The sequence below is a fragment of the Chiloscyllium plagiosum genome, unplaced genomic scaffold (genome assembly GCF_037043375.1).
Source record: "Chiloscyllium plagiosum isolate Xiang-an unplaced genomic scaffold, Cpla_swu_hap1 HiC_scaffold_8, whole genome shotgun sequence".
Taxonomy (NCBI): domain Eukaryota; kingdom Metazoa; phylum Chordata; class Chondrichthyes; order Orectolobiformes; family Hemiscylliidae; genus Chiloscyllium; species Chiloscyllium plagiosum.
Window position 1 is genome coordinate 49,674,305 of NW_028270146.1, and position 26,816 is coordinate 49,701,120.

Sequence of the window (26,816 nt, forward strand, 5' to 3'; positions counted from 1 at the left end):
ATTAGGTATTAATTCAAAGGTTCACAAGCAAAACACAGGTCAGCTCTGTTTCTCTATCTGAGCATTATGTTTTTTAATTTGCTTTCACTACCAGCATGTTCATAGAACTGGTTGTTGTGGCTACATAAAGGTAAATCTATGCCTTGTCTCATTGACATCACAGAGCAGGGTGACTTTGTCATTGACACTGTCATGTCTCAGCACTGTCAGAAACATCGTGAGTTGTTGATTCTAGTGGGAGCTTGTTCTTTTTCTGTTCCTGTACCCCGTGCTACTACATATTGTTAACTGTGAGCTTGCTTGCATATTCTCTGATGACAAATTGGGCAAGAAACTTTGCTCAAGAGTTCACAAATCCAATGAATCATTACACCACCCAGCTAGCTCAATCAGTAGAGCATGAGACTTAATCTCAGGGTGGAGAGTTCAAGCCCCATGTTGGGTAAAAATGTTTAGGGGAGGAAATGGCCTAGTGGTATTATTGCTGGACTATTCATCCAGAAACTCAGGAACTGTTCTCGGGTCTCCGGTTCAAATCCTGTCTTGGTAGATCAAGGAATTTGAAATCAATAAAAATAAAATCTGGAATTAAGAGTCTAATGATGACTATGAAACTGTTGATAATTGTTGGAAAAACCCATCTGGTTCACTAGTGCCCTTTAGGGAAGGAAACTGCCATCCTTACCTGGTCTGTCCTACATATGACTCTAGACCCGCAGCAATGTGGTTGACTTTTGAACTGCTTTCTGGGCAATTAGGGATGGGAAATAAATGCTGTCCTCATCGTGTGAATGAATTAAAAAGAACACTGCTTTCATATATGTTTAAAAATGACACAACACCAGATTATAGTCCAACAGATTTACTTGGAAGTACTAGCTTTCAGAGCGCTGCTCCTTCATCAGGTAGCTGTGGGGCAGGATCACAAGACACAGAATTTATAGCAAAGGGTCTCAGTGTCTTATGATCCTGCTCCACAGCTACCTGATGAAGGAGCAACACTCCGAAAGCTAGTGCTTCCAAATAAACCTGTTGGACTATAACCTTGTGTTGTGTGGTTTTTAATTTGTCTACCCCAGTACAACACCGGCACCTCCAAATTTGCTGGTTGTCATATTTCTGTTATAGCTCACATCTTGTTAGGATCTGGACAAAATCAATTCACTGTCAGTACATGACCCATGTGCTTAATTCCAGTCACCTGCAATTGAAGGCTTTTTTTAATTCATCCTTTCTGTTTATTTAGTGAGCTTTCTCTTGCAATCCTATTAGATTCTGATTGTTGCCTGTGATGACTTCTTCCACTGTATCTCCACACTCACAAAATAACAAAATCGAAAATAGCTTCCCTTCTGAGAAGGTTACTAACTATTCTCTCTTTCCTGATGAAGGGCTTTTGCCCAAAGTGTATATTCTCCTGTTCCTTGGATGCTGCCTGACCTGCTGTGCTTTTCCAGTACCACACTCTTGACTCTGATCTCCAACATCTGCAGTCTTCACTTTCTCCTATCTCTCATGTCTGGAGGAAAGGAAATAACAGGACACATATGCGATGACCTGTATCTCCTGAATGGTACTTAGAATGTAACTAGAAAACTATTAGTTTCATCCAGCCTCATTGCCAGGATCCATCTTTCACTTGGAGGATGTAAAAACTTTTGCCTTGGCAAGTTGTGGCAAAATTTCATACAAGGGCAGCAAAATCTCTTTAAAGCTTTACTGAGATTCTTTGGATCAATGCTTACTCTGTTTGCTGGATTGTTTCACTGCTACCATGGCATTAACCCAGTCTGTGGGACAATCTTGATGAGTTCTTTATTTCCCAGCTCTTTAATTTGCCTTTCACATTGGACTTGAAGACAGGGGACCATTCCTAGGCAGATTCTGAGTTGGTCTCAGATTCTCATCTACTTCAAGATGATATTTAAAGGGAAGACATCCAAGACTTGTAAAAACATCTTTGTAGTTTTCCAGGACAAGTTCAGGAATCAATGGTTTGGTAGCCTGTGAAATACTGTAAACCCTTCCAGGCACAGTTAAACTTACTCGTCCAAGCTTTAGAATTCCTTCCGTTGAGATGAGTAGAGTTTGCTTACTGATTACTATCTGAAACTCCAGATTTTCATTCTTCCCATTGCTTCAAACTCTTAGTGTTTTTTTTCTCCTCTCGGGATGAGTATCATTCCATCACATAGCCTTGACTTTACCTTCGAGGAGCCATTTTTGGACCACCAATTTTGAGAGACTTTGCACAGATCTGTATAGCGTTGCTATTTGTCTGTCACCTGACATTCACAATCATTATCTTGCAAATGTGACACAACAATGTTTTAAAGTTGGTTTTGTATGATTATTTTAAACTTTATATATTTTGCCATATCTTGCAATGCTACATTGCTACCTAAATATGTGGTAAGATATGAATTTAGCTAGTGTGATTTTTTTTTCTTTTGGATAACAAAAGAGCAAGTCTGATCTTTTGAAAGTAAATTCAGTCAACTTGCTTCAGACTTTGATAATTATTGTGGAGTCACTCATGGTTCTTTAATGAAAAGAAATTGATGGGCTTTGGAATTTTCCAGAATACTAAAAAGACCAAAGATAAATAGAGAACATAAGACATATATCCATTCTGTCAGAAACAGTGTGATGGTTCCATTGTGAATTGACTGAACCATCTTCTCTTAATGAATGGCGATTTTTTTTGTACTTGTTGTGATGACCTTAGTGAATTCTGTCAAACTTGTCAAAATGTACTTGTATCTACAATGGGTCTTGTAACTTATCAGTACTAATACACCTTTGAAATTAGTTCTCAGATCAGTCAATAATTGTATGTTAGGAATTCTAGTAGCACAGTGGTAGTGTCCCTATGTTTCAGCCAGGGGACGATCCTACCTACTCCAGAAGTAGGTAGTAATACCTTGAATGCATTGATTAAATATAACTGACCTAGGTCTTCCAGTTAAAGTGAACTCCAAAATCTTATGTCTATCTGAATAGGACTCAGTTTCCTATTTCATCCAAAAGAAGGTGCTAAAGTCCTGTAGCAACTTAAACCACTGCCCTCTTGTGAATAAAGTGTGTCACCACAACATTATAATATAGGTTAAAAATATTCTGTAGAGGATTGAGAGTGATGAGATGGTGCAAGTCTGATGAATGATCGTGTATTATCAGCAACAATATTCTATTTCACTGCGAGATAAATGAAGCAATACTTGAAGCAAAGACGCTAAAAATTACATAAATTGAGTCTGCTTGCAATACTTGAAGATAGAATATAAAATGTACATTGCGAATTTGATGGCACAAGTTATCATTTGTTATAATTAACAACAAACTGAGTACTCAGCCACCCATATGGTCTGGTCAAGATATGATTCATATTCATTGATTCATACTAAAGTTCCAAAGGTACTTTCTATTCTGTAAGGAAGTGTTATCAGCTTTAAATTATTCAAACAATAAGTAGAACAGACAGAATGAACCAAATAGCTTCATACAGTGCTGTAGACAGCTGTGGTTCCTTCCAGGCCTCAAACCAATACAAGTTATTCCCTTAATGTCACATCGAATAAATAATTTTAAAAATGTGTTTCAGTTCAACCATAGGCATCTTATTTACCAATTCAGCTTTCCTAAACTATCAGAGGCGTAGAAACCAGAATTAATTTGAGAAACATTTTATCATGTAGAAGTCACATCAGAACTCACAATTTTTTAAAAATCTTACTTCCTACTGAAACCTGATCATCTTTTTGTCACATTCAGATTTGACTTTTCCAACATCTTACGAGTCTTGACATGAGCTCAAACTTACAGTATCACAGTGCACATTTTTGCCCCCTTATCTTTCTTGTTGATTTCCCTTAGCTTTCCATTCCTCAGTAGTGGAATTTCAAAATAATCATCTAAATGCCTATTCTATTCCTGTCATCATCAGTAGAAGGCCGTCAAATCATCTTACTTCTGTTCAATCCATTTTGATTATGAAAAATTTCCCTAAAATTTGACTTTTTAAATTATTACCAACTTTTTTGAACTGTATTAAACCAGTTTTCTATTTCTGTTTAGATCTCCTCCCCAACTTTGTATTGGACTTTTCCTAAACACTATCATTGTCCACTTAAATGGGATACACTGCTTGACAAATGTGAGATGGCAAATGCATTTGAAACATTCAAGAGCTTATTGGGTTATTATTGGAAAAAGATAAATGGGCATGGTTAGGGAAGAGGGTGTAGGGATAGCACTAGGTGAATTAGTCTTTCACAGACTTGATGGGCCAAATGGCCTCCTTCTGAGATGTAATAACCCAATTTTGAGATATTGTGACCTTCTTAGATTTAAAAAAAACTAATTTTACTTGATAATAATCTGGGAATTTACTAGGAGTGATTTTCCAAACATTAATATCAATTCAGATCAGTAACGTGTCTACCAGCTGGCTACATTTCACTTCAAGATTGAACTTTCAGACATCAGTAAAAATAAATGGAGATAATTGAAGGAACATTGCCAACTTAATTATAGTTTTGAATTTAATTGCAAGAAGAAATTCTCCAGTACAAGAACATGGGAAAGCAGGATGTCTCTATAACAAGTTCTTCATCAGCCATCAAAGGGTTTTTTACCTAAACTTAAATACAGTTTGGTAGTTATGGGTAATGCAGGCACATAACTGGCACTGGTTCACCTATCAACAGATCAAGAGTCAGCAAGTCCCACTCACTAAAGCATCACACTGTGATATAATTTATAAATATTTATATATATATTATTTGAGTTTGGATTTGACCTAATGGCTCATCATCTGTGTTTTTGAACAGGTTTAACTATTAACCTTGAGCTATTTTGTAGTGGTGATTTCTTATCATAGTCTGGGAGAGAGAATTCTTCAAAGAGTTGTCCATTAAACTTTCAGGTCAGAGATTGATTTATTTTCATTTTATTATAGGAAACACAAATAGCTTGGAGTAAAGCTTTCTGGTTTCTGTTTGGCAGTTTTGCAAAGTCATGACCGAGGCTATGTGCAAAACAGTTGCCCCTATGAAGGATCCTGGTTTAGAACTAGTTTTGCTCCAGATCAGAAATGTTCAGTTAAAATCCTGATGCTGAGAAAGTCTATGCTCAGTTATCGAAAGAATCAAAGAAGAGGCCGTCAGATTCTCAAGCTTGAGAATTGAAGCCACAATTAAGTCAAACCCTATAGATATGAAAGAGATGGGAATTTTTTTTGGTATGATTATTTTGCATTATTGGGAATATATTTTACCAGGTGCTTCCAAATCTTTCAACTTGTGTTAAATGCAAACAGATTGATTTATTCTATTCTACCCTCCTTTCTTTTGCATAATGATTTTCTATTTAATTGTTAAAATCAAATCTACAGTATTGTGTGTTTCAGTGAGAGACCATCCCATGAAACCAAAAGAAATACAAAATATGATCTATCAAGCCAGATTTCAGTTTGGGATCTGACTGGTGGTAATAATATCAGCTGGGATTTTATTTGTGACATTGGGGTTGAGGCTAGTTTGAATCACCAATTTGAATCACTAACCTACATGTAGATTGTAGTCCACAATGAGTATTGCAGTACATTTCTTACATGGCTCATTTATTGTTCCTATATATTCTGTTTTACAGTATAACTGCTGATAGAATTCCTGTAAACTATTCCCACAAGTAATCTTTTAGTTTTATTATTTCTTATTTCTACCCAAACTGATTTTGCATCTTGATCTTTCAAATTAATTTCTTTCAATTGAACTAACCCCATCATGAATTAACAAGGCTATCACACTGCTTTAGCTCAGCTTTCTATCATTCTGATCTGTCAAATTCCCTTCAATTGTCACATCCCAGCCTTGGCCACCTTTCAACTCTAACTCTGTATTGCCTACTCAGTGATACATGTTTATCTCATCTAACATTCATTGAACATACATCATTATTGTTACAAATGCTGCAATCACTCAGATATTGGGACCTAAACTCTGTTCTTTGAAAACATTTTTACCGCCTCAAGCCTTGTTTGCTGTGGCAATCTTGTATTTGTATGCTCTATCCTTTCCTGTCATGTTTTGATAATCATTATCAAATTGCTTCCCTACTGTATTATTTAGTTGTTTCCTTTAATTTACCGTGTCTCCACTCACTTGATCTCTTTCCCCTCCTACTCAGATTAACGCCTTCTCAATTGCCCAATAGTTATATGATCTCCAGGGATGTGACTGTTGAAGGCAATTTGACAATATGATCCCCAGACCACTAGCCCCAGCATAAATTGGGTGTAGGCCGCTCCTACAGCTGAATACAGCTCACACTTTTATCTCTTGTTTCCCTGTACTGGTGCCAAAGTCCCATGGATTGAAATCCTTTTCTTGCAACCTTTGAATCTGCATTCACTTCTCTAATTTTAGTTACCCTGTGCCCATACCCTATGGCTCAGATAGCAACCCAGGGATGATTACTTTTGGAGTTCAGCTTTTTAATTTAGCCCCTATCTGCTCACAGATTTGTTGCAATATCTTGAAACCTCAGTTAAATCAGCTTTTAACTAATTCCAAAGGACACATAAAAGTAAATAAAAACAGAAAGTGCTAGAAATGCTCAGTAGATCTGGTAGCACTACAGAAAGAGAAACAGTTTTAATATTACAAGATAAATATTAAGCTAATTTGTTTAATCTCTCATTGCATCTCAACATTTGGAGGTCAGGTACTGTTCTAGTCATTCTATGCTGCACTCCCCCCACAATTCTGGTATGTTATTTTCAAGGTGTGGTGTCCTGAACTGTTTGCACAGTGATGGGTGTGGTCTAATTAGGGATTTGAGTAGTTGAAGCAGGACTTTTACTTACTTAGAGTAGTGCTTTTTTTTTGTATGAAACTTAGCCTTCAATTATCCTTTCTGACTAATTCCTGCATTAGTTCATGATTTCTTATTGATCTCTACATTTAGAAGTCCCCATACACCCCAGCTCTCTTTGGATCTTGCCTGTTTCTACCTTTTGACCATTTAGGAAATAATCCTGTTCCATCGTTTTTAGGTTCAAAAACAATGACTTACATACGTCTACATTGAAATGAATTTTCCACAGGTTTGCCTATTCACTAAGCTTTGAGCTCTTTAAAATTTAACACTTCCACTTCTGAGTCTTGGGATAAGTTGGACATGTGGCCTTCAATCTCACTATCTAAATTGCCAATGAGTACAATGAATAACTGAAACATGGACAAAAACCTTGTGCAACAGATCCAGTGACATCCTGCCAATGGTTTCCACTCTGTTGTTCTGACCCCCAAAGAAAGCAATTTTTTTGAGAGGGATATGGATAGATGGAAAAAATCACTTAATATTTACCCTATGTTTAAGAGGTACATCAACTGAACACTATGTAGCAGGCAACAAGTACACTGACCTACTAAAAAGTTGCATTCCCTATTAACACAACCAAAACTTCACACTATGTTTATACATCACACCATCCTTTCAGCAGATATGTAGCATTACCGAGAGTTGTGAATTTCTCCCAGGTATTTAACAGCCATTCTTACTCCTCTTCCAGTATCCTTTGAAAATGCCTTCACCTCAACGAACTGAGTTTCAATTTGGTTCCAGCAGCAAAGGTTACTAGCAATTCTATGGACTTTAAGTTTCTGCAAGTCCTATCTCTTTAATAGAAAATCTGATTCACATCAGAATTTTGTTTAGTGGTCACCAGTTTCTCTATGTTGGGCTGAAAAGAAGTTCTCTTTCTCACTCTTTAGGTTATTCTGTCCTTATGAATTTGAGCGTCAGTTATCCATCAAGACCATTTACCCCTCTTTTGTGTCAAGGTGTGAAATTGGTATATGGGTTTCTACTGGTTTCAACATCAAGTCCCATGAAAATGAAATTACATATCTTTGTTGTCACGAGAGTTCGGTATGCTTTCATTATTCCCCCATTCCAACACATTCTGTTGAACCTTAAACTGAAGAGGTAGTTTAAAACATAACTGCCTTAAAGTCTTGCATCAATAACACTTCTTCTTTAGAGTCATAGAGATGTACAGCATGAAAACAGACCCTTCGGTCCAACCCGTTCATGCCGACCAGATATCCCAACCCAATCTAGTCTCACCTGCCAGCACCCGGCCCATATCCCTCCAAACCCTTCCTATTCATATACCCATCCAAATGCCTCTTAAATGTTGCAATTGTACCAGCCTCCACCACATCCTCTGGCAGCTCATTCCATACACATACCACCCTCTGCGTGAAAAAGTTGCCCCTTAGTTCTCTTTTATATCTTTCCCCTCTCATCCTAAACCTATGACGTCTAGTTCTGGAGTCCCTGTCCCCAGGGAAAAGACTTTGTCTATTTCTCTTATCCATGCCCCTCATAATTTTTTAACCTCTATAAGGTCACCCCTCAGCCTCCGACCTCCAGGAAAAACAGCCCCAGCCTTTAACTTGACCAATTTCCTAACTGGGTCAATAATTTGCCTTCAGTTTCACAAGCTTGAAATTTGGCTACCAGTTGGCTATCATTAATGGTAAAGCTTCTCTCAAGCCTCCAGGAAGTTCACATAAATAATGTCCCTGTCAGTATTCTGTTTAACTCTGTTTGTGGAGAATATGATGCTAATTAAGTGGGTGTTTTATCCAGGATGATGTCAAACAATTTGTGTTGTGTTGTAACAACACTCATCCAGGCAACAGGATTAATACAATACCATTTTAATTGATGCTTGGTAAATGGTGAAACAATTTTGAGGATTAGAAGGTGAATCATTTGCCACAGAATACTTCCCTCTGGCCAAATCTTGTAGCCAGGTTTCTTACCAATGATGGTCCTTAGTATGATGGTTCTGAATATTCAGTGATGCTAATGCTGTTAAATATCAGGTCGAGGTGTTCAGACTCCCATGTTGAAGATGGTCATTCCCTGGCAATTATGTAGTGTAAATGTAACTGGCCACATACAACCCATGCCTGAATGTCATCTAGAGGCAAATTGTTCATTAATTTATGAGTTGCAAATAAAATGAAATATTGTGCAATGATCAGTGAACATCCTCCTTTCTGACCTTAAGATGGAGGAAGGGCTAATGAAGAAGCTGCAGATAGCTGGGTGTGGAACACTGCCCTGGAGAATTTCTGAAATGATATCGTCAAGCCGAGATCCCAATAATTACAAGTCGTCATCTTTTGTTCATCTTTTGTGCTGCATGTGGCAACAATCAAATCCCCTTTTTCCCATTGACTTCAACTTTCATAGGTCTCTTTGAGGGACATCCCTGATGAAGGGCTTGTGACCGAAATGTCAACTCTCCTGCTCCTCGGATGTTGCCTGACCTGCTGTGCTTTTCCAGCCTCACACTTTTTGACTTTGACTCTTCAGCATCTGCAGTCCTCACTTTCTCCCAATGGATATCAAAAGGCAGTCACTGAGTTAGACTGAATACTGACAGGGAAATATCTATGGATGTTATTAATGTGAACTTCCTGGAGGCTTGAGAGAAGATTTACTATTAATGACAGCCAACTTGTAACCAAATTTCACCACAGCTCTGGAACTCCTTGATTCACCTCTTTTGTCCATGTTTGAACCAAGGCTACAATAAGATCTCGATGTGAGTTGCCCTGCTAGAATCCAAACTAGGGAGCAGTGGTCTGGTTATTTATCAGAGGAGTTTGGAAACCTAATTTTCCACATCTTCTGTCATCTTGGTGATGATTCGAGAATAAACTGATGGTAGATAATTGGCCAGATTTGATTGTCTCTCTTTTTGTGGGCAGAACTTAACTAGATAATTTTCACATTGCTAAGTAGATATTAATGTTCTCCTTTATTGGAATAGCTGATTAGAGATACAGCTACTTCTGCAAAATAATCCTATCAATGTAAAAATGACTGCACTTTCTCGTTGCCTGGTTTTAGATTGGTTGTCTCCATCTAGTGACAGAAGTTGGTCAGTACAGGTAGTTGTTGAAAGAGTTCCTGCTGAGGACAATAGACGCAGGGAACTTTAAAGATGAAATTTAAGATGAGAATGGGATCAGTGGAAGAGGGACCTCAGGACTGAGAACTGATGTACAGGGAAGAGCTGCAGTAACTTTGAGCAGTGCAATATGTGCAGGTGGGATGTACAGGCCGCAGGACAGGAAGTCTGTTACAAACAATGTTTAGTGAATATCACAATATGAACAGTTATATATTCCATTCTTTATGATTGATATAAAAACAAAAAAATTGTAACTCTGCCAACATTAAGTCAGGATGTACAGTAGCTCCCCTCTCATGTCTGCCTCAATATGGGTCTGCAGCGTCCAGCACTGGTTTCCCTGGCTCCCTATAAGCACTCTCGCCTGAGTCCGAAGGTTGTGTGTTCAAGTACAATTCCAGGACTTCACACAAATCAGTGCTGCAAGTCCAATACTATACCTTCAGAGAGTTATACTGTGTAGGTGCTGTCATCCTGCATCCCTCTCAGAAAAACACACAGAAATTCCCAGCATTATTTAGACGAAGTACAGAGGTACTCTGAGTCCTAATCAATATTCATCTCTTAGATAAAATTACAATAACAGATTATTTGATCATGACCACATTGCTGTTGTGGGAGGTTGTAGTTTGTGTATTTTCTGCCATATTTTGTATGTCCCAAGAGTGATATGCTTCAAGATATACCTGTACAATAAAATTATCATTAAGGCTTTTTGAGCCCCTGTTTGTTTATTAGAAGGAATTGAATTTGAATTGAATTGAATTGAATTTATTGTCATGTGTACCGAGGCACAGGGAAAAGCTTTGCCTTGCGAGCAATACAGGCAGATCACAGAGCTAAATTGTATAGATAGGTAAATAATAGGTAAACACCAGCAAAACCAAAAAACAGCACAGGTACAGGCCAATGTTAAAGAGTTTGTGAGTCCATTCAGTACTCTAACAACAGTAGGGTAGAAACTGTTACAAAACCGGCTGCTGCTTGTGTTCAGGCTTCTGTACCTTCTCCCCGATGGTAGAGGTTGTAGAAAAACATTGCCAGGGTGGGATGGATCTTTAAGAATGCTGGCGGCCTTTAAGAATGACAGCGGGCCTGGTAGATGGATTCTATAGATGGGAGGCTGACCTTTGTGATTGTCCGGGCCTAGTACACCACTCTCTGTAACCATCTCTGATCTTGAATGGTACAGTTGCCTTACCAGCTAGTGATACATCCAGACAGAATGCTCTCAATAGTGCACTGATAAAATTTGGCAAAGGTATTCGCTGTCATGCCAAATTTCCTCAGCTGCCTGAGGAAGAAGAGACGTTGTTGGGCCTTTGTAATCAGTGCGTCCACATGAAGAGTCCAAGAAAGCTTGTTGTTGATGACCACTCCCAGGTACTTGACACTCTCCACTCATTCCACCTTTGTGCTGTTAATGTGTAGGGGGGCATGAGTAACATCCTGCCAAAAGGCAATAATGAGTTCTTTGGTTTTGCCGGCATTGAGAGCTAGGCTGTTCTCAGTGCACCATTTTTCCAGATCTTCCACCTCCCATCTGTAGCCTGTTTCATCGCCGTCTGCGATTTGACTGATATGGTGGTATCATCAGCAAACTTGTAAATGGCATTAGTCTGGCTCTTTGGCGATACAGTCATGGGTACACAATGAGTACAGTAGGGGGCTGAGTACCCAACCCAAGGGGGACGCCAGTGTTGAGTGTTATTGAGGATGAAATATTGCCCCCAATCTTCACTGATTGTGTATATAGGTTTGCTCACTGAGCTGGAAGGTTCATTTCCAGACATTTAATCACCCTACTAGGCAACATCTTCAATGGGCCTCAGGCGAAGCAATGCTGATAAGCCCTGCTTTCTATTTATATGTTTGGGTTGCTTTGGGTTGATGATGTCATTTCCTATGTTGAAGTCACTTCCTGTTATTTTTCTAAGGGGTGGGAGATGGGCTCTAACTTGATGTGTTTGTTGATCGAGTTCCGGTTGAAATGCCATGCTTCTAAGAATTCTCGTGCGTGTCTTTGTTTGCCTTGTCCTAGGATGGATGTGTTGTCCCAGTTGAAGTGGTGTCCTTCCTCATCCATATGTAAGGATACTAATGAGAGAGGGTCATGCCTGTTTAGAGTCATAGAACCATAGAGATGTATAGCATGGAAACAGACCCTTTGGTCCAACCCGTCCATGCCAACCAGATATCCCAACCCAATCTAGCCCCATCTGTCAGCACCCGGCCCATATCCCTCCAAACCCTTCCTATTCATATGCCCATCCAAATGCCTCTTAAATGTTGCAATTGTATCAGCCTCCACCACATCCTCTGGCAGCTCATTCAATGCACGTACCACCCTCTACGTGAAAAGGTTGCCCCTTAGGTCCCTTTTATATCTTTCCCCTCTCACCATAAACCTATGCCCTCTAGCTCTGGACTCCCCCACCCCAGGGAAAAGATTTTGTCTGTTTATTGTATCCATGACCCTCATAATTTTGTAAACCTCTATAAGGTCACCCCTCAGCCTCCGATGCTCCAGGGAAAACAGCCCCAGCCTGTTCAGCCTCTCCTAATAGCTCAAATCCTCCAGCCTTGGCAACATCCTTATAAATCTTTTCTGAACCCTTTCAAGTTTCACAACATCTTTCCAACAGGAAGGAGACCAGAATTTCACGCAATATTCCAACAGTAGCCTAACCAATATCCTGTATAGCCGCAAAATGACCTCCAAACTCTTGTACTCAATACTCTGACCAATAAAAGAAAGCATACCGAACACCTTCTTCACTATCCTATCTACCTGTGACTCCACTTTCAAGGAGCTATGAACGTGCACTCCAAGGTCTCTTTGTTCAGCAACACTCCCTAGGACCTTACCATTAAGTGTATAGGTCCTGCAAAGATTTGCTTTCCCAAAATGCAGCACCTCGCATTTATCTGAATTAAACTCCATCTACCACTCCTCAGACCATTGGCTCATCTGATCAAGATCCCATTGTAATCTGAGGTAACCTTCTTCACTGTCCACTACACCTCCAATTTTGGTGTCATCTGCAAATTTACTAATTATACCTCTTATGCTCCCATCCAAATCATTTATATAAATGATGAAAAGTAGTGGGCACAGCATCAATCCTTGTGGCACTCCACTGGTCACAGGCCTCCAGTCTGAAAAACAACCCTCCACCAACACCTTCTGTCTTCTACCTTTGAGCCAGTTCTGTATCCAAATGGCTAGTTCTCCCTTTATTCCGTGAGATCTAATCTTGCTAACCAGTCTCCCATTGGGAACCTTGTCGAACGCCTTCCTGAAGTCCATATAGGTCACATCTACTGCTCTGCCCTTATCAATCTGATCAGCGGCTGGAAACGGGGTTTAAAGATGAAAATCAAAAGTGAAGGTCACAGTAGCAGACTTGAGGGTCGGAGGTAGCCAGCGGAGAAGGTCATGCGTAAGCAGTCCTGTTTAAGACACCTGTGAAGCATTTAGAAGAGAAAGAACTTCTTAACCAGTTTCCTTTAAGACCACTGCATTTATTTCCATAAGTGCAGGAGAGAGAGAGGGAGAGAACCTGCACAGTTACTGCCTTTGCTGTTTGAATTCGTATATCGCTGGACATCAGAGTGCATCTGGGAAAATTAACAAACAGTGAAATTCACAACTGATCTTGGAGGAACTGTTGGGCGATGTTCACAACACAGAATCAGATAAGTTAATTGTTGTTTTAAGTCTGTCCAAGAGAGAGGCTGCAGTAGTGAGAATAGTGGATTCTTTCTTGATTATATGTTTTTGGAGATAAGTCTCATGATTAAACTTAAAATATAAGCCATAGTTATTAATTTAACCTGGGGCAGTGCTTTGTAGAGGAATAAGACGGTGTTATTTTCTGGGTCTGTAGATTGTGAAGAAGCAAAAATGTCCTTTGCAGTGATATGTACTTCTTGTCAGATGTGGGAGTTTAAAGAGAGTTTAAGGGTTACTGCGGATTATATCTGCCATAAATGCTGTTGGATGCAAATCTTATCAGATTGAGTGGAGAGACAGATAGAAGCGATGAGGAATTTGCAACAGCAACAGTATGTGATGGATGGCAGTTATAGGAAGGGGGGAAAGTCTCAAATACATAGATGGGATAACTCCGGGAAGGGTAAGAGAGGTTGGCACCAAGGGCAGGAGTTATACCCATTTCAAACAGGTATGCTGTTTTGGAAAGTGTAGGGGGTGATGGATTCTCAGGAGAATGTAGCACGAACAGCCAAGTTTCTGGTATTGAGACTGGCTCTAATGCAACAAGGGGTACATTGGCTTCCAAGAGATCAATTGTGTTAGGGGATTCTGTAGTCAGAGGTACAGACAGACGTTTCTGTAGCCAGCAGAGAAAAAGCAGAATGGTGTGTTGTTTCCCTGGTGCCAGCATCAAGGATGTCTCAGAGAGGGTGCAGAATGTTCTCTTGGGGGAGAGGGCCCAGCAGGAGGACATTGTGCACATTGGAACCAACGACATTGGAAGGGAAAAGGTTGAGACTCTGAAGGGAGATTACAGAGAGTTAGGCAGAAATTTAAAAAGGAGGTCCTCGAGAGTAGTAATATCTAGATTACTCCCGGTGCTACGAGCTAGTGAGGGCAGGAATAGGAGGATAGAGCAGATGAATACATGGCTGAGGAGCTGGTGTATGGGAGAAGGATTCACATTTTTGGATCATTGGAATCTCTTTTGGGGTAGAAGTGACCTGTACAAGAAGGAAGGATTGCACCTAAATTGGAAGGGGACTAATATACTGGCAGGGAGATTTGCTAGAACTGCATGGGAGGATTTAAACTAGTAAGGTGGGGGGGGGGGGGTGGGACCCAGGGAGATAGTGAAGAAAGAGATCGATCTGAGACGGGTACAGCTGAGAACAGAAATGAGTCAAACAGTCAGGGCAGGCAGGGACAAGGTAGGACTAATAAATTAAACTGCATTTATTTCAATGCAAGGGGCCTAACAGGGAAGGCAGATGAACTCAGGGCATTGTTAGGAACATGAGACTGGGATACCATAGCAATTACGGAAACATGGCTCAGGGATGGGCAGGACTGGCAGCTTAATGTTCTAGGATGCAAATGCTACAGGAAGGATAGAAAAGGAGGCAAGAAGGGAGGGGGGAGTGGCATTTTTGATAAGGGATAGCATTACAGCTGTGCTGAGGGAGGATATTCCCGGAAATACATCCATGGAGGTTATTTGGGTAGAACTGAGAAATAAGAAAGGGATGATCACCTTATTGGGATTGTATTATAGACCCCCCAATAATCAGAGGGAAATGGAGAAACAAACTTGTAAGGAGATCTCAGCTATCTGTAAGAATCATAGGGTAGTTATGGTAGGAGATTTTAACTTTCCAAACATCGATTGGGACTGCCATAGTTTTAAAGGTTTAGATGGAAAGGAATTTCTTAAGTGGGTACAAGACAATTTTCTGATTCAGTATGTGGATGTACCTACTAGGGAAGGTGCAAAACTTGACCTACTCTTGGGAAATAAGGCAAGGCAGGTGACTGAGGTGTCAGTGGGGGAGCACTTTGGGGCCAGTGACCATAATTCTATTCGTTTTAAAATCATGATGGAAAAGGATAGACCAGAACTAAAAATTGAAGTTCCAAATTGGAGAAAGGCCAATTTTGATGGTATTAGGCAAGAATTTTTGAAAGCTGATTGGAGGCAGATGTTTGCAGGTTAAGGGATGGCTGGAAAATAGGAAGCCTTCAGAAATGAGATCACAAGAATCCAGAGAATGTATATTCCTGTCAGGGTGAAAGGGAAGCCAAGTAGGTATAGGGAATGCTGGATGACTAAAGAAATTGAGGGTTTGGTTAAGAAAAAGTAGGAAGCATATGTCAGGTATAGACAGGATAGATCGAGTGAATCCTGAGAAGAATATAAAGAAAGTAGGAGTATACTTAAGAGGGAAATCAGGAGGGCAAAACGGGGACATGAGATAGCTTTGGCAAACAGAATTAAGGAGAATCCAAAAGGTTTTTACAAATATATTCAGGATAAAAGGGTAACTAGGGAGAGACTAGACCCCCTCAAAGATCAGCAAGGCGGCCTTTGTGTGGAGCCACAGAAAATGGGGGAGATACTAAATGAATATTTTGCATCAGTATTTACTGTGAAAAAGAATATGGAAGATATAGACTGTTGGGAAATAGATGGTGACATCTTGCAAAATGTCCAGATTACAGAGGAGGAAGTGCTGGATGTCTTGAAACAGTTAAAAGTGGATAAATCCCCAGGACCTGATCAGCTATACCTGAGAACTCTGTGGGAAGCTAGAGAAGTGATTGCTGGGCCTCTTGCTGAGATATTTGTATCATCGATAGTCACAGGTGAGGTGCCGGAAGACTGGAGGTTGGCTAACGTGTTGCCACTGTTTAAAAAGGATGATAAGGACAAGCCAGGGAATTATAGACCAGTGAGCCTGACCTCGGTGGTGAGCAAGTTGTTGGAGGGAATCCTGAAGGACAGGATGTACGTGTATTTGGAAAGGCAAGGACTGATTCGGGATAGTCAACATGGCTTCTTGTGTGTGAAATCATGTCTCACAAACTTGATTGAGTTTTTTGAAGAAGTAACGAAGATTGATGAGGGAAGAGCAGTAGATGTGATCTATATGGTCTTCAGTAAGGTATTCGACAAGGTTCCCCATGGGAGACTGATTAGCAAGGTTAGATCTCACGGAATACAGGGAGAACTAGCCATTTGGATACAGAACTGGCTCAAATGTAGAAGACAGAGGATGGTGGTGGAGGGTTGTTTTTCAGACTGGAGGCCTGTGACCAGTGGAGTGCCACAAGGATTGGTGCTGGGCCCTCTACTTTTTGTCATTTACATAAATGATTTGGATGTGAGCATAAGAGGTACAGTTAGTAAATTTGCAGATGACACCAAAATTGGAGGTGTAGTGGACAGCGAAGAGGATTACCTCAGATTACAACAGGATCTGGACCAAATGGACCAATGGGCTGAGAAGTGGCAAATGGAGTTTAATTCAGATAAATGCGAGGTGCTGCATTTTGGGAAAGCAAGTCATAGCAGGACTTATACACTTAATGGTAAGGTCCTAAGGAGTGTTGCTGAACATAGAGACCTTGGAGTGCACGTTCATAGCTCCTTGAAAGTGGAGTCACAGGTAGATAGGATAGTGAAGAAGGCATTTGGTATGCTTTCCTTTATTGGTCAGAGTATTGAGTACAGGAGTTGGGAGGTCATGTTGCGTCTGTACAGGACATCGGTTAGGCCACTGTTGGAATATTGCGTGCAATTCTGCTCTCCTTCCTATTGGAAAGATGTTGTGAAACTTGAAAGGGTTCAGAAAAGATTTACAAGGATGTTGCCAGGGTTGGAGGATCTGAGCTACAGAGAGATGCTGAGGGCTGTTTTCCCTGGAGCATTGGAGGCTGAGGGGTGACCTTATAGAGGTTTACAAAATTATGAGGGGCATGGATAGGATAAATGGACAAAGTCTTTTCCCTGGAGTCGGGGATTTCAGAACCAGAGGGCATAGGTTTAGGGTGAGTGGGGAAAGATATAAAAGAGACCTAAGGGGCAACATTTTCACGCAGACGGTGGTACGTGATTGGAATGAGCTGCCAGAGGATGTGGTAGAGGCTGGTACAATTGCAACATTTAAGAGGCATTTGGATGGGTATATGAATAGGAAGGGTTTGGAGGGATATGGGCCAGGTGCTGGCAGGTGAGACTAGATTGGTTTGGGATATCTGGTCGGAATTGACGGGTTGGAACGAAAGGTCTGTTTCCATGCTGTACATCTCTATGACTCTATAATCCTCTTTGTGAGGCTAGTTGGTGTTCATGTATCCTGGTGGTTACTTTTCTGCCTGTTTGTCCAATTTAGTGTTTGTTACTGTCCTTGCAAGATATTTTATAAATGACATTAGTTTTGCTTGCTGGCTGTCGCTCCAATTCTAAAGCCCCAATTCAAGATGATGCAGCCAAAAGCTTGGTGTAAGCATGATAATAAGTAGCTTAATTCCACTGTTTGGCCACACCCATCCCACTTAGGCATACTGAATGATATTAATCTCAGGCCTAATATGTTTTAGCCAAAATTGTTGATCATAATTCTACTCCTACCATGATTTTTGATTTTAACAATCTGCCAATTAATGAAAATAGTAACACTATTGACAGTTATATAGTTCTTCAACTATTCTGTTAGAGGAATTGTTTACATTCATCCTGTTTTGCCTGTGATTTGAAGAAAGATGTAAAGGATTGAACCTGTCTGACTCCAGCTGACTACAAGACAGGGTGAAGTAGAGAACTGGTTCTAAGATTATACTAAATTCAGTAACTCTGAAGACTTTATGTGAAACTTACATTTAGTATCCAAAGTGTAAAACCAATACTGTGAATTCCTACCTATCTGGCCTGATGATCATTAAACTTAGAATTAATTCATAGTTTTATTCCTATAGGTCAATGTTTCAATTTCTTTCAAACACATTTAATCATACATATGCTATACATACCCCTTATTTGTGCTAAATATTGTTTTCAGGTTCTGTTTTTTTTGTTTTTAGGTGCTTACACTGAGAGATATTTCTAGTTATGATGTGATAGCTGAAATTGCTTTGGCAATGTTGTGTATGTACAGGACAAGACTGAACTGAGTATACACACGAACAGGAAGGTCATGTACTTCAGTCAGAAGGAAGGGTCAGATGTGCCAGCCCAGAAACAGGTACATTTTCCTCAGCTTGAACTCCCATAGTCTGAGGGTAGCAGGCAGGGTGGAGGTGAAAAGCCTGACCGTCTATAGGGTGTCCTGAGTCAGGGAGACTTTGGAGAGACCTGAATGAGTTTCCTCCTCTTGGTATTTTTTGAAATCTTTTGAATAATGTCAATCTGGAAAAGTTAATTAAAGATAGAAGTCTAAATAAAATCATAAAACTGAGCTGCTTCAAATCAGAAATTCTTCAAGATTTATAACTGATCAAGGGGAGAGCTGAAATTGGGGTGGCAGTGCAGGAATTAGCCAAAATACAGTTAAAAAGGAAAAAAAAACTTGAGTTAGAGTAAAAAGAAAGACAGGCGGGGATAGTGTTAAAAAAGTTTGAAATGGTAAGGGAGGGAAAAAGAAAAGGAAAGGGAGATGGACTTTTTAAAAAATTGAACTTTAAAGTGATAAGGAACTTAAACAACATGTTGGCTATAGAACTGTTTAAAATGGAGAGTGGTGGTGATAGTTGGAGGATGGTTCTGACTCTGATGAGGGTTTAACTAAGAATCTTTGGTCGGTGCCTAAATTTACTGAGGATGGAGTCAAAAGGTATTTTAGCTCATTCGTGAGGTAGCTGGACAGATGGTATGTCCAAATAATGTTTGGGCCTTAATAATACAAAATGTTTTGACAGGAACAGATATGATTGAATACAGCAGTTTGTCAAGAGAAAAATCCTTAAATTATAAAACTGTCAAAAAGGCAATATTCAATGCTTATGAGGTTGTCCCTGAAGCTCATCAATAAAAATGCAGGATGACAAAAATGAAACCTAATCAGTAATTTGGATGGAGGGAAGAAATGCACTGGGATCAGTGCATTAACGTTGAGAAAAAAAATTGAAAAGGTAAGGTAAATTATGATTGTGGAAGAATTCAGAAATAACATTTCCACAAAATTACAAATGTACTTACATGAGCATCAAGCACTAAAGACTGAAGAAACAATCATTCTGGCGAATACCTATGGGATCTCAGAGACAGTTGTAGGGGGAGAGTTGGTCTTATGGGGATTCCACAGGAAATTGGAAGAATAGAAGATCTGCAGATGGAGAATGTAGTAGTTTTATAGAATAGACAGGAGAATGTCTATGTGCTATATAGTTCCAGTAAAATACTCCTGTACTTGACACTTGGGTAATATAGTTAAATATACAATGGAACTTTTTAACCAGTTTTAGATTGACAGTATTATTCATCTTTGGGTCCTATAAAGTCTTAGCTTTCCCAGCTTGCCATGTGAAGGCTTGTCAAAAGGCTTTTGAATGTATAAGTTATATGAAGCAAGTTCCCCTCATCAACTCTTGTTATTTCTGCAAAAAGGTTCACTCAAGAGATTCATGTGTAATATCTTAAAATCTATCTTGATTGTCCTTGATTCATCTGTGTCTTTCTAAATAACAATTCTATTGTTCTTCAGAGTTGTTTGCAATAATCTGGCCACCACCAACATAACTGGCTTTTACTTACTTGGTCTATCATGTCCTTCCTTTTGAAGCTATGAAACAATATTTGGAAAATGATGGTCACATCCTCCATCACATTTTTCCTTGGTTCTCTTAGCAATGTAGGATGTATTTCATTTGGGCCTCATAATCTGTCCATTTTTTTAATATCGTAATCCATTTAATGTTTTCTCTGTCTCAATGTTCATACCATCCAATATTTCTGTCTTCTCCACAATGTCTGTATTGTCATTCTCTTTCCTGAAGACAGACACTGATTATTAATTCAAGGCCATGCCCACATCTCATGACGCCCTACACAAGAACCTTTTAGGTGTCTAATTCCTTCTGTTCTTACTCTTTATCTATTCATAAGACATCTTTGGGTTTTCCTGGGTTTAAGTTGCCTGAACGTTTGAATTCCTGCTCTTTGCTTTCCTAATCTCCTTTATGACTTTACCCCGATATAGCAGGCAATTAGGAGTGCCAATAAAATTTCATCAGTTATAACAAGGGGAATTGGATATAAGACCATAAGACATAGGAGCAGAAATTAAGCCATTCAGCCCTTGGAGTCTGCTCCACCATTCAATCATGGCTGATAAATTTCTTAGCCCCATTCTCCCCATAGCCCTTGACATTCTTGATACTCAAGAACCCATCCATCTCAGCCTTCTGTGATAATGAATACCATAGATTCACCAGTCTCTGGCTGAAGATGCTTCTCCTTATTTCCATTCTAAAAAGTCTTCCCTTTACTCTAAGGTGACCTGGGCCCTAGTCTCTCCTACCAATGGAAACATCTTCCCAACATCTTCTCTGTCCAGGTCAGTATTGTGTATGTTTCAATTAGATCCCTTCTCATCCTTCTTAACACCATCCAGTTTAGAAGTTAGCAAGGTTCGATCTCATGGAATACAGGGAGAACTAGCCATTTAAATACAGAACTGGCTCAAAGGTAGAAGACAGAGGGTGGTGGTGGAGGGTTGTTTTTCAGACTGGAGGCCTGTGACCAGTGGAGTGCCACAAGGATGGGTGCTGGGTCCATTACTTTTTGTCATTTACAGAAATGATTTGGATGTGAACATAAGAGTTATAATTAGTAAGTTTACAGATGACACCAAAATTGGAGGTGTAGTGGACAGCGAAGAAGATTACCTCAGATTACAACTGGATCTTTATCAGATGGGCCAATGGGCTGAGAAGTGGCAGATGTAGTTTAGTTTAGATAAATGTAAGGTGCTGCATTTGGGAAAGCAAACCTTAGCAGGACTTATACACTTAATGGTAAGGTCCTGGGAGCGTTGCTGAACAAAGAGACCTTGGAGTGCAGGTTCATAGCTCCTTGAAACTGGAATGGCAGGTAGATAGGATAGTGAAGAAGGCATTTGGTACGCTTTCCTTTATTGGTCAGAGTATTGAGTACAGGAGTTGGGAGGTCATGTTGCGGCTGTACAGGACATTGATTAGGTGACTTTTGGAATATTGCGTGCAATTCTGGTCTCCTTCCTATTGCAAAGATGTTGTGAAACTTGAAAGTGTTGAAAGTGTCTCAGTCAAATCCCTCAAACTCAGCACCGTCTTCCTAACCTGCAATCATCTTCCTGATCTCTCCGCCCCCACCCCACTCCGGCCTATCACCCTCACCTTGACCTCCCTCCATCTATCGCATTTCCAAAGCCCCTCCCCCAAGTCCCTCCTCCCTACCTTTTATCTTAGCCTGCTGGACACACTTTCCTCATTCCTGAAGAAGGGCTTATGCCCGAAACGTCGATTCTCCTGTTCCTTGGATGCTGCCTGACCTGCTGCGCTTTTCCAGCAACACATTTTCAGCTAACACCAGTTTATAGTCCAACAGGTTTAATTGGAAGCACTAGCTTTCCGAGCGTCGCTCCTTCATCAGGAGGTTGTTGAAGGAGCGGTGTTCCGAAAGCTAGTGCTTCTAATTAAACCTGTTGGACTGTAACCTGGTGTTGTGTCATTTTTAACTTTGTACACTCCAGTCCAACACCAGCATCTCCAAATAGAGGGCATAGGTTTAGGCTGAGAGGGGAAAGATATAAAAGAGTCTTCAGGGTAACTTTTTCATGCAGAGGGTGTACGTGAATGGAATGAGCTGCCAGCGGAAGTAGTGGAGGCTAGTACGATTGCAACATTCAAAAGGCATCTGGGTGTGTATGTGAATAGGAAGGGTTTGGAGGGATATGGGCCAGGCGCTGGCAGGTGGGACTAGATTGGGTTGGGATACCTAGTCAGCATGGATGAGTTGGACCGAAGGGTCTGTTTCTGTGCTGTACATCTCTATGACTCTATGACTGTATGAATATAGACCCAGATTCCTTAAGTGTTCCTCATACGGTAAGCTTTTCATTCCTGGGACCATTCTCATGAAGCTCCTCTGAACACGCTCCAGGGCTGGTGCATCTTTCCTGAGATATGGGGACCAAACAGTGCACAACATTCCAAATGTGGTCTAACCAGCACCTTATAGAGCCTCAAAAGTATATCCCTGCTTTGATATTCAAGTCCTGTCAAAATAAATGCCATCATTGCTTTGCCTGCCAAACTATTGACTCAAACTGTAAGTTTACCTTGAGAGAGTTCTGGACTGGAAGTCACAATTATCTTTGTACTTCAGAGTTCTAAATTTTCTTCCATTTTGGAAATAGTCCATGCCTCTATTCTTCCTACCAAAGTGCATGACCTCACATGTTGTACTCCATCTGCCATTTTTTTGCCCACTCTTCAAGTACAGACTGCTTGAGTACACAAGACATAGACTGCTGGTGAAAACTGCATTTGGAGTATTGCCGCTTCACTGGTCATCTTATTTAAGGAAGGATGTCAATGCGTTGAAGGCAGTTCCAGCCCTGGAATTAATGCGTCACCTGATGAGGACAGATTGAACAGGCTAGGCTTGTATCCATGGGAGTTTAGAAGAATAAGAGACAACTTGATTGAAACATATAAAATCTTGAGGTATCTGGACAGAGTAGATGGAGAGGCGGAGTTGGGTACTGTAGATGCTGGAGATTTGAGTCAAGATTAGAGTGGTGCTGGAAAATTACAGCAGGTCAGGCAGCATCCGAGGAGCAGACAATCAATGTTTCAGACAAAAGGCCTTCATCAAGAATGAGCCCCTTCATTCCTGATGAAGGACTTTCGCCCGAAACTTTGATTTTCCTACTCATCAGATGCTGCCAGACCTGCTGTGCTTTTCCAGCATCACTCTAATCTTGAGAGTAGATGGAGAGGCATTTACTGTTATGGGAGAATCTCGAACTGCGGGTCTCTGCTTAAAAATCAGGATTACTTATGTAAAACAGAAATGAGATGTTTTCTTTTTCTCAGATGATAATGAGTCTTTGAAACTCTGTTCCTGAAAAGGTAGTGGAAACAAAGTCCTTGAACATTTTTAAGGCATAGGTATATAGGTTCTTGTTAAACAAGGTGATTAGGTGTGTGTGGGAATTTGGCTTTAAGGTTACATACAGATCAGCCATGATCTTGTTGAATGCTAGAACATGTTCAAGGGGCTGAATAGCCGACTCTTTCTAACCTCACCTTTCTGTATTATTGACCTATTATATCTAACATAAATTTGCCTTTTTTGAGCTATCTCACCTGGCTTGATTGTCAATACCTCAAGGTTTCAGGAAGAGGCAAGATTTGGGGTCCCTTTTTTTTGTGATGATGCATATATTATGTCAGCTTCAAAACATCAGGCGAGCCCCAGCTAGACAAAGGAAGTGCTTCAGTGATATCCTCAAGGCCTCACTGGCAAAGTGCACCATTCCTACAGAATAAGCACAAGAGTTTCTATTCAATGTTGTGGTATTTGTGCCCATTTCAGATGGTGGCTATGCACGTGAAAAGGGCCATGACCAATTTAGTAATGGCCCAAACTCCCCAGAAGGTCAAATGTGAAGGATTATCAGCTTTAGTACAAAAAAATGGGCCAATAATTTAAAATTTATAAACAAAAGTCTTCTGTGAAAGGGAAGTAAAGTACAGTTGGTTTTTAAACCCTATGATGACAGCTTTCACTGAATGTAAGCAATTTACAGTCTTGAGTGTTCTGATACTTCATATTTAAAAAAAAAGTTCTGCTGTTCAGATTTTTGGATATTTTGCTTGTCAGTCAGCAGTGACTCTTATCTTTTTCTGCAGGCACACTGAACTTATCAAAGTATTGCAGCAGGCTGGTGCCCAGTTCTCTAACAAAGAGGTTATCTTTGTGAGAACTGACATGTGTAAGTACGATTTCCTGTTTGTTGCGTGTCATGGCTGATTCATGCACACTCTTTACTGTAAGCATGCCACCTGGCGGTACTGCAAGATCAAAAGAATAATTGTGGAACAGTGTGAATAATACTGTTTAATTTATCACATTTTTTTGTTTAAGTTTCTATTATTTGAGTGCTTTGAAAAAGGAGGCCATGTTATTAGATTTTTTTCTCAATTGCTTATACCTTATCGTTGAAAAGCACAGATTTAAAAATATTTTAACAATTTATAAAGCACATATGGTTCACAAAATTGTATGATATTTAAATTTAATATACAGTCTATTCAAGTAAAATAATTTCTTTTCCTCCCCCAACACCAGACCAGAATTTGAAAGCCAATTTATGAAGGGTCAGGTACAGGTATAATTGACATATAATTTGGTGTTTGTGCTATATTAAGAAACCAGTTTGTATTAAAAGAATATGGACCTGCTTTTACTCCATTCAATTCCTCACAAACTCTCAACCTCAGCATTAGATTCAGCAGCACATATAGAATAGAGTGTTTCTTTACCACTGCGGAGGAGGGGATATTGGCTCATCCATTATGGCGGTTACTCTGTCATCAAGTTACTAAATCGTGTTGACAGTTGCTAAAGAGGGACTGATCTGTCTAACGTCTCTGTGAATATGCACATTGTGGGGGAAGGGAAGGAGATTGTCAACTGTCTGCTGCTCGTGTTACTGGCATGCCCCAGAGAAGAATCCTAATAGCATTCCCAGTGAGCAATATGCCTCTCAGTAAGGCATGACTGAAAATGGGAGGTCAGCATTTGAGAAATGGGTACTAGGGAACACTTTGGTTGTCTGATAGGGTCCCAAACCCCAACACATGTGGCTTAAATGAGGGCCTGTAAGGAGGAATCAGCCTGAGTTTAATGCATCTCAAATAGTCAAATCAATTTGGATTTTGGACTCATATTTGAATGTTCAAGTACAAGTTTATAGACTGTATACCAATTTGTGTCAAGTGGTGAGCAGCCTAACCAGTAGTCTTTGACAGCAAGACTTATTCCAAAAAGATCCCATGACATGCTGATTGCCTCTGTTGGACAATTCCCAGTGGCCTGGGCACAGCTACGTGAATCAACAATGAAAGCTTTCTGTCCAATACAGTGCACATATTCATAGCTTTAACCAGCTGAGTAATTGGAGAAATTTGAGAAAGATTAAGGATTTTGGGGCAGCACGGTGGCTCAGTGGTTAGCACTACTGCATCACATCGCCAGGGACCCCTGTTCGATTCCAGCCTCAGGCGACTGCCTGTATGGACTTTGCACATTCTCCCCGTGTCTGCGTGGGTTTCCTCCGGATGCTCCGGTTTCCTCCTACAAGCACAAAGATGTGCAGGTTAGGTGAATTGGCCATTCTAACTTGCCCATAGAGTTGGGTGTATTAGTTTGAGGGAAATTGGTTTGGGTGGATTACTCTTCAGATGGTGAGTGTGGACTTGTTGGGCCGAAGGGCCTGTTTCCACACTGTAGGGAACGTAATCCAATCTAATTAGTTGAATTTAAATTATGATTGTGATTTCTATTTGGTGGGGCTTACTTTATCATCAAAAGCATTTCTTTGATTACAACTAGCTTTCTGTCCATTATCGTTCACATCATTTTGATGAACTCTCCGATCTCCAAGGAATTCTACTTGGATTTTAGGTAAAACACAGCTATCACTGGCTATCACTACTACACAATTGCTGGCACTGAAACACAGCAAAAGTAATTTATTTTAAGTTTTAATTTGGCACCACAACATTTGCAATCGGCTATGCTCCATGTAATTTCATCTCCATGAAATGTCATGGACTTTTAAGTTCCCAAAAATAAGCCCTTATAAGAACTTTGGGTGCTGGAGATTAGCAATAATCTAGTGTCACTGTTGTGCTATATGATTAAAAAAAAGCATTATTTGATCCATTTGTTTAATTTGTCCACTTTGATGATATGCCTGCCTATAATATGCTGGTATACTTTGTGTCACTTCTCTGTGAGAAATTGAGGAGGTATATAAATAGCCGCCTTGTGGCAGAGCATGTTTGTGATTGATTTCACCTATTGTTGAAAAATTGGCCGTGGGTGGCTGGGAATTCTGTCATTTTGCTCTGGGTGGAGGGGGAGGGAAGTTGAAGAGCAACTTGGCCTGTTGAACTAAGTCACAAGAAACCACATAAGCTCCAAAGGAGTGTCTCTTTGTGCTGATGCTCAGTATGCATAGTCACAAAACCCCTCCTAGACCTGTCTGCTGTCGTTCATAATTCTGGTTCAACCTGTTTTCTTCATGCCAACCGATAGTGTCAGGTGGA